Consider the following 12,393-nt stretch of genomic DNA (forward strand, 5'->3'; position numbering starts at 1 on the left):
CTGCTTTCTAGCCTGACAAATATTCCATATTTATATTCCAATAACACTCCGCTGTGTCTCCTAGCGCCAGGTTAACTCACCTGATTCAGATTCATGTTATTGTGAGACCGGAAACACAATATTCTAAAACGTGTCAAATCCAAGAGGACGCATTTAGGAGTGTTTGTGTCTTTGCCGTTAATAGCAGCAGCCTGTTGAAAAGCCTCGGTCCAGGTCATGTTTACCACGGCGTTGCATCACCTCGTCTTTTAACAACGCACTGTAAGTGTTTGAGAACTGGGAGGCTGAATGCTTTACTTTTCCGAGCTCCATTTTTTTAAGCGTTCTCGCCTGATATAGCATCTCTGCAGCTCAACGGTTCAAGGCCTCCTTTTGTCGTGTTTTTCACTTCATTTTGCAGCAAATGTTTTTTTAAGGGATGACAGATCTGGACTCTGGCGCGGAGCCATGCTGCTGGACCACATGGGTGGCGGCGTGCAGTGTGTTAGCGTAGCATTAGCGGTGCCGTCACAGAGGATGCAGGGGGTTCTGACTCATGTACTGTACTGTAGAACAGAATCTACCTTTGAGCCAAAGACAATGTCAGCTTATCCTTAATTAGTTCTTCATTGTTGAACCAGTATTAGTCATAGATTCACTCTTATTGGTGATATGATATTGTATATCCCTAGGAATCTGAGGAAACAAATACAACACACTTGTCACTCAGTTCACCAGCTGAGCTCCCTCGCTGTCAGTCACCTTACTCTTCAAGCACACTTTGCATAGTCGAGCCATTAGTGGCACGAGGCAGTTCATTAATTGATCCTAGTATTCCCCTACAAGCACAAAAGCTCAATAAGACTTTTTTTTTTTTTAACATATCCCATAATCTATGTGCAGGATGCACCGCTGGTTTGTCTGAGCAGGTATGAAAACGACACTCGACGGCGGCCCTAATGAGACGGAAATTGGTCTGTGTATCTGAAAACAAATTGGTACCTTGTGCTGTTGCAATTGATCTAGACATTGCATTAACATACCTTCGGCCAAATACTTGTTTTCTGTTCAGCGCCAAATTGAGCTGTCGGTAATTATAGTTTACCCATGAGTGAGAATATCACCTAAAAGGAGCTTCTTGTTTTCAGGATGGGCCCCTAATTGCATCCTTCATTACGGGGGAGAATTGTGAAGCCGACGCTCCTCCTGGACTCGTTTAGGCGCCGTGAAGCATTGTGTTTGGCCCTTCGGTGTCGTGTGCTTCTCTTTGCATTCACACTGGATATCTGAAGTCCTGCAGGCCTTAAAGGCTACATAGATTTTTCAGTTCACTGCTTTGCACTAGCTCCTCTTACAGCAGCTTTAACGCTCCAACGCGCCGCCTCGTTGTGCTCGACAACAGGTACCGAGCTTTAAGCTGAGTCGAGTCAGTTTTACTGGAGACCCAAGCCAAGCAGCTGTGTATCGTTATGCTTATTTCCTGGATCTGTGCTCGGCCAATCAGTAGCTGTAAGAACCGGCAGGCTCGCTGCAGGACTCTGCTGTGGTTTGACTCGTCCCTGGAGAGACGGAGCAGGATTGATGGGAAATACACTGACGAGCACTCGTCCAACATGTCAGGAAGTCAGAGCTTCAACAGTTCCTTTCACAGAAGACTCTGTTCACGAGAGAGGTCTGTTGGAAATAAAGTATTTAAGAGTGGAGTCCAACATTTATACGTTTCTCTTTTATTCTGATCATAAAAGGCTTTGCTAAGTAGCTTCTTTGAATCAGTCTGTGTTCCCCGTCTGGGTTTAACGCATGTCAACATGTCTTTACTCATGTGGGAACAGTATAAAAGAAGTAGGAGGAAATAGTGAAACATATTTCGCTTCTTCATCTATTAGGTCTTCAGTTTATAATATTTATCAGGCAGCAGCAGAAAACCACCACGATTCAGGGCTTCAGCCTTTTGGGCCACAAGAAGAGAATCCAATGATTATTGCTTAAATGACTGTGCAACACATCGTCGGTAATCGCATCTTCTCTGTCCCAGACTGTGATTGATGCCGATTTGTCCGTCCTTCCCTTTTTTTTTCCTTAGCTTTGTTTGAGTCGGAGCAGGTTGACAGAGCTGCAGGAGAAGACTCAGACTTAAAGCGATGCTCAGTTGTTCAGCCTGTTTGGACTCCGACCGTCCTCTGTAGCTCGGTTCTCCACATGTTTGCAGTCGTGTTTCATTGCACACACACACTTGTAAAAAGCCACTTATGCAGCGACGTCAATGTTCTCCTGGAGAAATCAGATTTCTCTAATCTCCCACCCCTATTATGGTAACCAGGTTTCTCATTTACATGACAGTTTAGAAATCATCTTACTGGGAGAAAGCCAATTGCAGCCGCGGTACTTAAGTACATGCAAATGCACTCTCTGTGAGCCTAGATGAATTAAGTGAAACAGAATGAAAAGTGAGTTTGGTTAAAAGGCTACCAAGAATCTGCCTCTATCAAATATTAAAGTTACAAGCTGCCTTTGAAGTGAATCATGAGCATATACTATTTATGATAGAATGGACTTTTTACAAGATGCACACAGAACCCACTGCAGACTATAAATGTTACGTCTCTTCTCATAAACCAAAGTATCATCTGAACAAATATCACACACAAACCCCTCACATTTTGGAAACACTTTCATTCCTCCTCTTCTGTTCTCGCTGCCAGTTCTTGACAAGATGTTTTCATTCCTCCTAACAAGGCTTCTATTCTATGCAAGAAAAGATTATTGCTGGTTTTTAATTCCTTGAAACATTCATAAAACAAGCTCAAGATGAGATTCTCTTTAAAAAATGATTTCATGTCAGCTGGACTGCGGCACTTTTTTTTCCCACTTAGCTGGACAGAAGCACAATTCCACCTTACAACTGTGATCAAGACAGGAACAAGCACCCAAAGCCGGTGCAGATGGAATAAGACTGTGTTCAATAGAATTACGATTTTCAGAACTAGTTAAAAATGAAAAAAGTTGAGCTCTAGACTGAAGTGAGGTGTCCTTGTGGTGAAAACAAATCGATGGAGAGAGCAGATGAATCCAATCCTGGCTCATCAGATGAATCCTCTGGGATATCTGAGCGCTCCCCAACACTGCCCACCCATTACTACTCAATCCCCACCAAATCCCAACACAAAGCCTGCAGATCCTACAAAGCAAGAGCCACCCTGGTGGAAAAAGCCAAACCTACAGTACGATCTGCAAGCGGCGGCATGATGAAAATACCACATTCATGTATGATGGCAAGTATGGATTTAGTGATGATGAAAGAGAGCGTGTGGATTTGGTTTTGCTTTGAGGTCGGGTGTCGATCACTGTTAATAGCGTCTAACTCTGCTGGAGCACCACGGTGCTCGCAGCGTGCTAGAAATGAGACGGGATGTAAATATGGAGGTTTAATTTATCATGTTTTTGCTCCACTGATGGACGTACAGCATGTGCCAGTCTCCATTAGACGCAGGCTCATGGTGGGCGGCCATCTGCCTCCACGGGTCGGTGTTTCATCGTAGACGACTGGTCGGGGGCAGGCGTCTTTCACATCTTGTGACTTCATCTCATTTAGAATTCACAGCACTTGGCATCTGCAAAACATGGCTGACGGCCGGATGAATGGCGCTGTTTGAAGTTTAAAGCAAACAGAGACCACTCATTTGGTTTTAACGTGTTTAAGGTCCTTCTGTTCCCCCTCCAAGAAAGCAGCTGGAGAGAAATGTGCTGGTTGCATTGAACGCGAGCTGTCTGGAATAATAGGCGGCCCCGTAATCACACACTGGCTGAGCTGCTACGAAATAACATAAAATGACAAAATGCATTAGCTGTTTGTTGTATTATTTCAGCGGGATGTACTGCTTCAGCAAAGATTATTTGCTTAGTCATTTGTCAGTTTGCTTTCAGTCCTGAACTAAATGCATTTCTGTGCGTGCAGCGTTCGTGTTTGTGGAGACACTGTAGTGGAAGCAGTTTGCATCCACGTGTACGGGAACTGCTGTTTTCCCTCGTCCAAATGTCTGCAATTATTTGCTTTTTAATAACCAGGCAGAGCTGCGGGCGCTTGGGGGAGAGCAGTGTGTTACTGTAGCTCACAGGACAGGTAAATGCTTCAAGTAGTTTAGTTTTATGCTAACGTGTTTAGATTGTGCACTTTCCCACTCTAATAGTGACACTTTATTATCTAACAGGAAATAGTGTTTCATCTGCTCACATGATGAACACGTTTCATTAAGTGGTGGAGCAGCATATTAGGCTGTAGATGCAGACACTGACGCTATAACAGAATGAGCAAGGGACTAACTTTTAGCTGCCGCGGCGCTAACGGCGGACATTACGCAGTGCTACGAGGTACGCGCTAACAAACGGGCTGTCAAGAGTCATGGCGCGGAGGAAGACACGCTAGCTAGCGCTGCCGTTAGCGGTCAGCGGACGCAGCCGGGCTCAAACCAAGGCCGAGCCCTCCGTCCCACCTCGCACCTGCTCCAGCACCTTCTGCATTCACGCACGCTCGTACCGAGGCCGGGCCGGGTTGTTCCTAAAGGGCGTTATGACATTGCAAGTTGGCCGTATCAAGGATTGAACCTGTGACCATCTGGTTGCAGGACGATCCCAGGAAGCGCGAGGCCAACAGGCCTGCTGTTCGGTAATGAGCGTCCAGAAGGATTTGACCAATGCAGACGCGTCTGACCAATTAAATATGCGCATCGGATCTCAAAGTGAAGACACAGCAGCAACGGGATCACATAACCTTCATTATTCACCCCCGCCGTTTGTTGCTGCTAGCAGCCGCTCGTGCCCGGTCGCCCCAGACGTCCTCGCTGGCCGATGCACCCAGGGCTGCCCTCAGATGTCTGGGCCGGTAAACGCAGCCCCTGCAGCAGATACGCTTCCTCAGACAGCCTTAAAAATATGAGGAGTGGAGGAAAATGAAAGCGTAGCTATTGCTTAATAGCTGAGGTGCCGGCTGCAGAGTACAGAGGCTGCTTTGGGTGATAACAATGAGGAATTCAGTGACTGAGCAAGAAAATCCACGCAACCTGACTTAATGTATGGCTTTCTCACACGGCTTTGCTTACCTGCACACATTTTTGGATAAGATCAGCACTCCTTCCCTGCACCATTCCCTAGGCCAAAAGTGTGGGAGGTTGTGCGAGAAGCAGCCACTTCCTCTCCTCTCCCCGCCTCTTCGAGGAAGCCGATCATTTATTGTGCAGCACCAAATTATAAATTGCACAGATGGGGAAGCGAGTGTTGGCGACTCTAATCATACGTTGCTCTGCTGTGTTTTGTTTTTCCCGTTGCGCTGGTTGAGGCGCAGTCCGGCGCTTTTATTCATCTTTGGAGATTCCCGGTGTGTGTTCGAGGGTGGGGGTGATTTTTCTGTTAGATGTATGTCATGTTGATAACAGCGTGGCAGCTATGGAGTGTATGAATAATCCATGAAGCAAAGACGTATATTCCGCATCTTGAAGTTGAGAAGCCATTATTCAACTTCACTTTGTCACACACCTGCTGATTGTTTAGAAATACCGTAGCTGTTGTCTGGGAGCGTTTTCCCCCAGTCATAATTCAGTATGCACAGCACTTATCTATATGCCAGATGAGTAGCCATAAATCAACACTCCGCCTTTTATTTTGCCACCATTATTCCGATGATAGGCTGCATTATCATATCGTTTGTGCATAGAGGAGCCCCGACGCCTCCAGTTGATCGACACATGTTGGAGCCAAACCCTTCAGAATATTTTAAAGCTCTATAAGTTCTGTTTTCTATCCGTTCTCTTTGCTATCGCGTCATCACAATGTACACTGGCCTGATTTGCTGTGCCCCGTAAGCTTATCATTAGTGTTAGTATTGTGGACTATGCTCCTTGTTTGGCCTCCAGTGAATATAAGATAAACTGGGGATTTATGAGCAGAACACATTCCAGAGCATCCTCTGAATCCACAAAAACACGTGTGCGAGAGGGCCGGGATGCTTTAAATGCCTTCCACCGGATTTAATTGAAGCCAAGAATGTTCACCGGGAATTGAAACAGTGTGGTGCTGTGTGTTTTTCTGACAAAGCTTCACCCACAAATGATGACTGTATATCTGGCTACTGCTACGGAGGACGTGATGCTCCGTACTGCTCTGCTCCACCGCTGTAGTTGAACCCATGCGAGGTGCTAATGCGCCGCATATCTATGCTGCTAGCGAGCAGGTAAGACTGACCCCATCCGTCAGATATAAGGTGTGATGAACCCAGCAGACAGGGAGCTAATTAACACATGCTAATGTCCGTTATTGCCGTGTTGGCATTTCCACATCTGAAGCGTCTTATATTTTATACCAAATCATTGCGAATATTTATCTTCTTTACTTTTCAATTTCATTTCTGACACAGTGTCGATATTGTTTAATTGTGATTATATGCACACGATACTAATGTAATTTATTTGACTCTGAAAAAATTTGCACAGTGCACGAGTCAGCCAGTAAAAAGGCAGCTGGGTGTTAAACTGCAGCCACAAGAAATGCATTATATTCAGCAACAGGCTGAATAATAAATACACTGAAATAGATTTAGATGGTGTTACAAGTGAAAGACTAAATGAAATGTTTTGGGCGCCAGTATTCATTGAATGCTCTGCTGAAAACCACAAACTGTGAATTTTTATAGCTAGCTTGTTTTTCTCTCGGTTTAAGGGATCACATCACATTTCCAGGTTTGTGGAAATGTCTGTGAAAATCGTTTTACTTGATATCAAGTAAACCTTGTACAAAATGCACAAATTTGCACCAAGCACCAACAAATTATATATTGAGGGATTCATTTTAAGAAAAAGCTGATGTTTTTATAGAAAGTTTTTGGATAATTAAGTGAGTTATACTTTGTCTGATTGTTTAACATAACAAACATTTTGGCTCCTCAAACATGAGGATTCAAAGTCAAATTTGAATCTGAATTAGCTTCGCCTTTGAGCCTGAGCACCGATTCCCAGCTGATGGCGCCTTCAGTTATCATCACATCGTTAAAGGCTCACTTAGCGTTAGTGAAGGTTTGCACCCAAAGACATTTCTCAAACTATTGTGTCACATCACTATAAAAAGAATGCAAAGTATGACTTTTTTTAAATCATTTTAAAGATAAAAGCTAATTTGCTACTAGTTAATTCATTTTAGCCGCACTCGCCGTAGTTTTAATAGCGCTATAGACGCAGACCAAAGGTCACATCATATTAGCCTGAACCGCTGCAAATATAGCTCTCACACTCATTTCATTACACATGAGACTCCAGCTGAGACTTTTCCTTCACTTTGCTCAAATGGGAGCTCAATTATTCACGAATGTGTCCCTGAGTCAACTCTGACTTTCTGGTTGTATCCGACTGCTCCGTCCCGTCTGTTTACGCTCACCTCCCCCAGTCTGAGCTCGGTTCTGACACCTCATCTCCATCTTTGCCTTTCTGGAGTCAAGACTTCCAAACCTGTGTCTTATTTCCTCCCGGGGGTTTGTTTCATCCAAGATATTTTCTCTTTGCCACATCTTTTATATGTCCCCCAAATCACTCCTAGCATTGCTTTGTGAGAAAAAAAATAATTTAACAGTAATTTCCATACAGGAAGGCTGCTGGAGGAGTGATGTAGTGTTCCTCATGGCATAGCTGTCAGAAGTATCTGTCACTGGCAAGACTATTTAAGGAAGAGTATTTGTCAAACACACAGAGAGCCAGGGCTGTGAATACTGATAACACAGTTCCAGGCGATGATGTTTGGAGTTCAGCACCAGGGGATTTTGTTGGTTAATAAACCATTAGATTTGGTTTTATCAAAATTTTGGCCATTTTTGTGCGATTGTGTCATTTTTCAGTCTGATCTTTTGAAAGACGAGATCAAAATGTGCCAGAAATTGAAGGACAAAAACGAAACACCGATTATTTAATTTAACCTTTCCTTGTGCTTGTTGGACTCACACCAAAGTTTGTGCTTATAAAAGAAACAGAATCTCAGTTGAGCTGCAGTTTGTAGATACGACATAAAGGTCTGAGGAGAAAACAAGCAGATATTTTCCTTCGTGTTCTTCTTGTACTTCTGCCTTTTTGCTGAGCTGTTTTTACCATGTTGTCTGTAATGTTGTAACAGGGCTTCGATGTCAGCTGGAGGAAAGCAGCAGAGGTTTCACGATGCCTCCAAGTTCTTTCATAGCTGAACATGCTTCTCGGTAGAATCAACCTGACACATCCAGTAAACATACGCTGTGTATGTGCTGCTGTGGGTGAGATGAAGAACTCCACACACACTTTTCTCATGGGGGAAAATGTGTTTAATCTCTCATATCGTGAATTGAGCTCTCCAGTCCTATATTGGTTTTCCTCTGATGAGTGTTTGTTGTAAAAAATGGTGCACTGGAGTGAAACACAAGCGCTGCTATCTCGGAGTCGAAATACATCAATGGGAGAGACTGTGGGGAGAAAGTTATCGGAGGAAGGAAACGGTATCAGTTCCTCGAAAGCTACTGTACATGAACTTCAGGTTTAAAATGTCTCATCTGATCAGAGGTTTTGTTCGGGACGCGTCGCTCCGCTGCCAAAGCAGCACAAAGGTCCTTCGACCAGTGACCTCTGTGATCAGGATGTCTGTTTGATGCAAATCTGCCTCTAGTGTTTGCTTCAGTGAGGCTCTTGTAAATACTGACGGGCGTGTTCCGCAGTTTCGCAGAGTTATTGCAGATTTACACTCAGCTGGCAGTTTATCAGGTACACGGAGCTAAAAGCGAAGCAGCCTAATACAACGGCTCGGCGATAAATAATCCTTGGTGACGTTAATGATGTTCCATTTTGGTTGAAACTGTTTTAGAGAGCTTTTGATTTCACACTGTGGTTATTTTGGAAGAAGTAATTGATGCATTGTGTTAAAATAACACATTTGTTTCTCTTTTCTCTCTGCCTCAATACAACCCCCAACATGATCATACAGTTGAGCTGTACACACACTGAGCATCATCACCTTCATGAAGGAGGGTTTGCTGCGCGCCTGTTGTTGTTTTTGTGCTCCGTGTACCTAATGAACTTTCTGCTGCGCGTGTTATCGCAGATGCGGTGATTTATTTGGGTTTTAATAGCAGAAGCTGTTTATTCTGGCATTTGTGACCCTGTGCATGATTCAGTGTTGTCATGCATAGCTGTACAACAGTCCTTCTCCCTGGTGACCTTCAGCTCGGGCGTCCAGAGCAGCTCATTCCCTTTGACCCTGTTTGCCATTCAGGCTGTAATTGTCGCTTGCTCAAGGCTTTTAAAACCATCAAAAGCTTCTCAGCACTGGGTGCATGACAGTATATCTCGGCTCTCATCAGAACACTGGGCTGCCAGAGAAACTGCCCTCCAAGAGCTAATCCAGCCCCCCGAGGTGCTGTTCCAACCAAACTAATTATTCTGTGTAACCACACCAGCTGGAAAACAGCCACTGCAGCTGGAAGATACAAGTTTGGAGTGGCACATCACAATGCGATGCCTATCGCTGACCTCCTTCAGCGGCGGCGTCCAGTATTTCTGCATTTAGTCGTAATGAGCTTCGTCTGGTTTTCCAGCTAATTCGGTTTGCCCGTGTGCAGCGGTGGGTGCGTTGTGCGGAGGCTACCAGCAGCAGGGTGATGTCATGGAGCATCTTTTCACCCTGAAGTCTTGACCATCCCTGGGCCAGCAAATATATCAAGGAGCTTTTCAGTTTGTGTTCTGCTCTCAGAGGAAATAGGCTCCCTAGGGCTTGGAGGCCTTCTCTTGATCCTGTGGTGATACCAAGGATTTACGGGGACTCTAGTGATTAGCCAGAGGGGAAATGGGAAAACAGGGCAATCGCTGCCAGCAGTCTCACATCAGAGAAATATGGACAGACCCTCACGAGTGTTTGCACTCTCATGCACGGGTGCAGACTTGTGCGTACTGTACAAACAAAATGCAGTAATGCAGATTCTTTCTGTGGTGCGAAACATGTTTGTACCTCTGATGTAAGGAGAGAAAACGTAAAAGGTTATAAAAATGCTGCTCTGCCACTTTGCTTTTGTGAACTCAGCATATGAATATGCATCCTTCACCAACCTTGGAATTCAGCATATGCCTGCAAATCATAGCTCCTTGATACTGGCTGGCTTCGTGCTGTCTGGCCTTCAAGATGAGACATTTAAGACGCGCGGTTCACTAACACAATCTCTCTTGTCCCAACGTGAGCATACGCTGTGGTTAGAGATTTGGACTGTAATAGTGGAGCCAGCTGGCATTTGCTTGATCCTATCTCCTTGGTACATGAGATAGAGTTAGGCCGGGATTAAATCTCTTCCGCCATAGCTTCAGTGGAGACAGAGAGCACAACCTGCAGAGAGGGGGGAGCGTTGCATCATTCTTAACACAAACTTTGGCTTTGACTCGCAGGCAATTAGGGTTGTCTAGCAAGCTAACAGCGCTAAGCACAGTAACAAAGGGGGTTAACACTGATTACAACGAAGGCCTGAGAGATAAAATCAACCATTTTACTCTCTGAAGTTTTATCATTTTTTACCTCTTGTCCAGGAGGCAGCTGGCTGCTGCTCCAGCGGGTGACTCCACATGCAGCATAGGTGAGTTCACCCAACCAGACTCCATGTGAGATTAAGAGAGACTCACAGCTGCTGCAATGACATCATAAAGAATAATTAAAAACATCTTACATATTTGTGTTGTCAGGTCTGAAATTGATAGAAGTCATTATGGACTGTTTTGGGTGGGAGCAGCATATGTCATGTTGATTGGCCAGACTCCAGTGCTCACATAATGGGCTCGACTTGGCAGCCAACCAATAAATCGCTCTGCGCCTGCCTCTCGCATTCGAAAGTTTTGAAAAGCGCCGTGTATATGATCTATTTTACTAATTCGTGACTACCGAATTACATTCTCCTAAAAACCAATTACAAAGACACTGGTGAACGCCTCGTCTCCCAGAGGACGTCCCACAGCTCCACTCGCTCTCATGCTATGAATCTAGGGTTGCAGAAAGCAATTAAAGGCACCACCTGTTTCCACGTTCCCTCTGCCGCCGCTGTTGGATAATTGGAAACCTCTGTCTATTGGTGCTGGTGTTCAACCTCATCTGCTGCTGATATTTTTACACAGCTGCCCCCAAAACCTCCCAAATAAGAAGAACACACTGATGATACTAATATTGAATAAAAACGCTGAACCAATACTAATAATATCAGATCTCTTCCCCTCTTAACACTCTCATATTCAAGAACTGATCCACTAGAGTCCTCGGAAGTCACAATAAATGCCAAAGGTTTGCTCCGGACCTGTTGGTTAATAAGGAATAGAGAGCACTTAAAAGTTAAGAGGAAAAGCAAGGTGAGAGTTCGACAGGGGAACAGCTCGCGTTGGAGAAGTAGTTCCAAAAAGTGGAGCTGCTCTTATATTTGCAATTAAGGGGTTTGCGGAGAAGGGAAGTGGCTGGGCCTAATTAATGACCAGCCACTGTCCACCAAGGAAACTCACATGGGACACGTTAGGGGTTCGAAGTTTGCAGCTTCAGCCTCTGGGGGATTTAGCAATAGGTCCTTAGAAGAAGTGCGTTATAAGCCATTAATTAAACTCCCCGGACCTTCCAAAACCCCGGTTTGTTTTACTGAGGAGACAAATATAACGATAAATGACCTCACAGCCCTTTTGTGATGATGATGATACAGTATGTTGTGTTCTTCCCGTTGTCTTGGACACACACAGACAACTGATGTGTTTCCGTTTGGACTCTCTTTCTGTTAGAGGGCAAAGATGCAAAGAAATGAAGTCACCTCATAATCTGCTGAACACTGTGATCATGGCTCAGATCTTAACGACGTACAGGTCAGCGTTTCTCTTTATGTAATAGCGATTCCGGCATCCATTTTCCCCAAATGTCACCCCTGACGAGTTCACATCGCCATTAACCTTTTCAATGGACACACTTTAGGCCTCATTAACATTTCTAGTCGCCAGAAAAAAGAAGAATTTTTTCCGCTTTCGCACTCGGCAACATTGGATTTAAACAAGTACAGCACGCGATCAACCATGAAATTGAGCACTTACCAGGTCTCAGTGGTGACAGAGCAAAATCAAGGTAGAATTTATGTGGCTGTTAGTGCATCCGGAGAATATTACGCTCCGGACTTTGTATTGAAATTAAATATTCATTGCCCAAACATATTGGTTTTCTGCATAGAGGCTGCTCAGACAGACATTGTCCAAATAGGATCTTTTTGTATTTGCATCGCTGTGTAGCCGTGAAAACATAATCTGTTGCATGTCCTTGGCAAAGAGAATGCTCCTCGCTCTTCTGTGCTGTTGTTCCCTTTCAAAATAAAGGAGTAGTTTACCAGCCTTGATGCATAATGTTCCATAAATGTGTTATATT

The sequence above is a fragment of the Betta splendens genome, chromosome 4, assembly GCF_900634795.4.
Source record: "Betta splendens chromosome 4, fBetSpl5.4, whole genome shotgun sequence".
Taxonomy (NCBI): domain Eukaryota; kingdom Metazoa; phylum Chordata; class Actinopteri; order Anabantiformes; family Osphronemidae; genus Betta; species Betta splendens.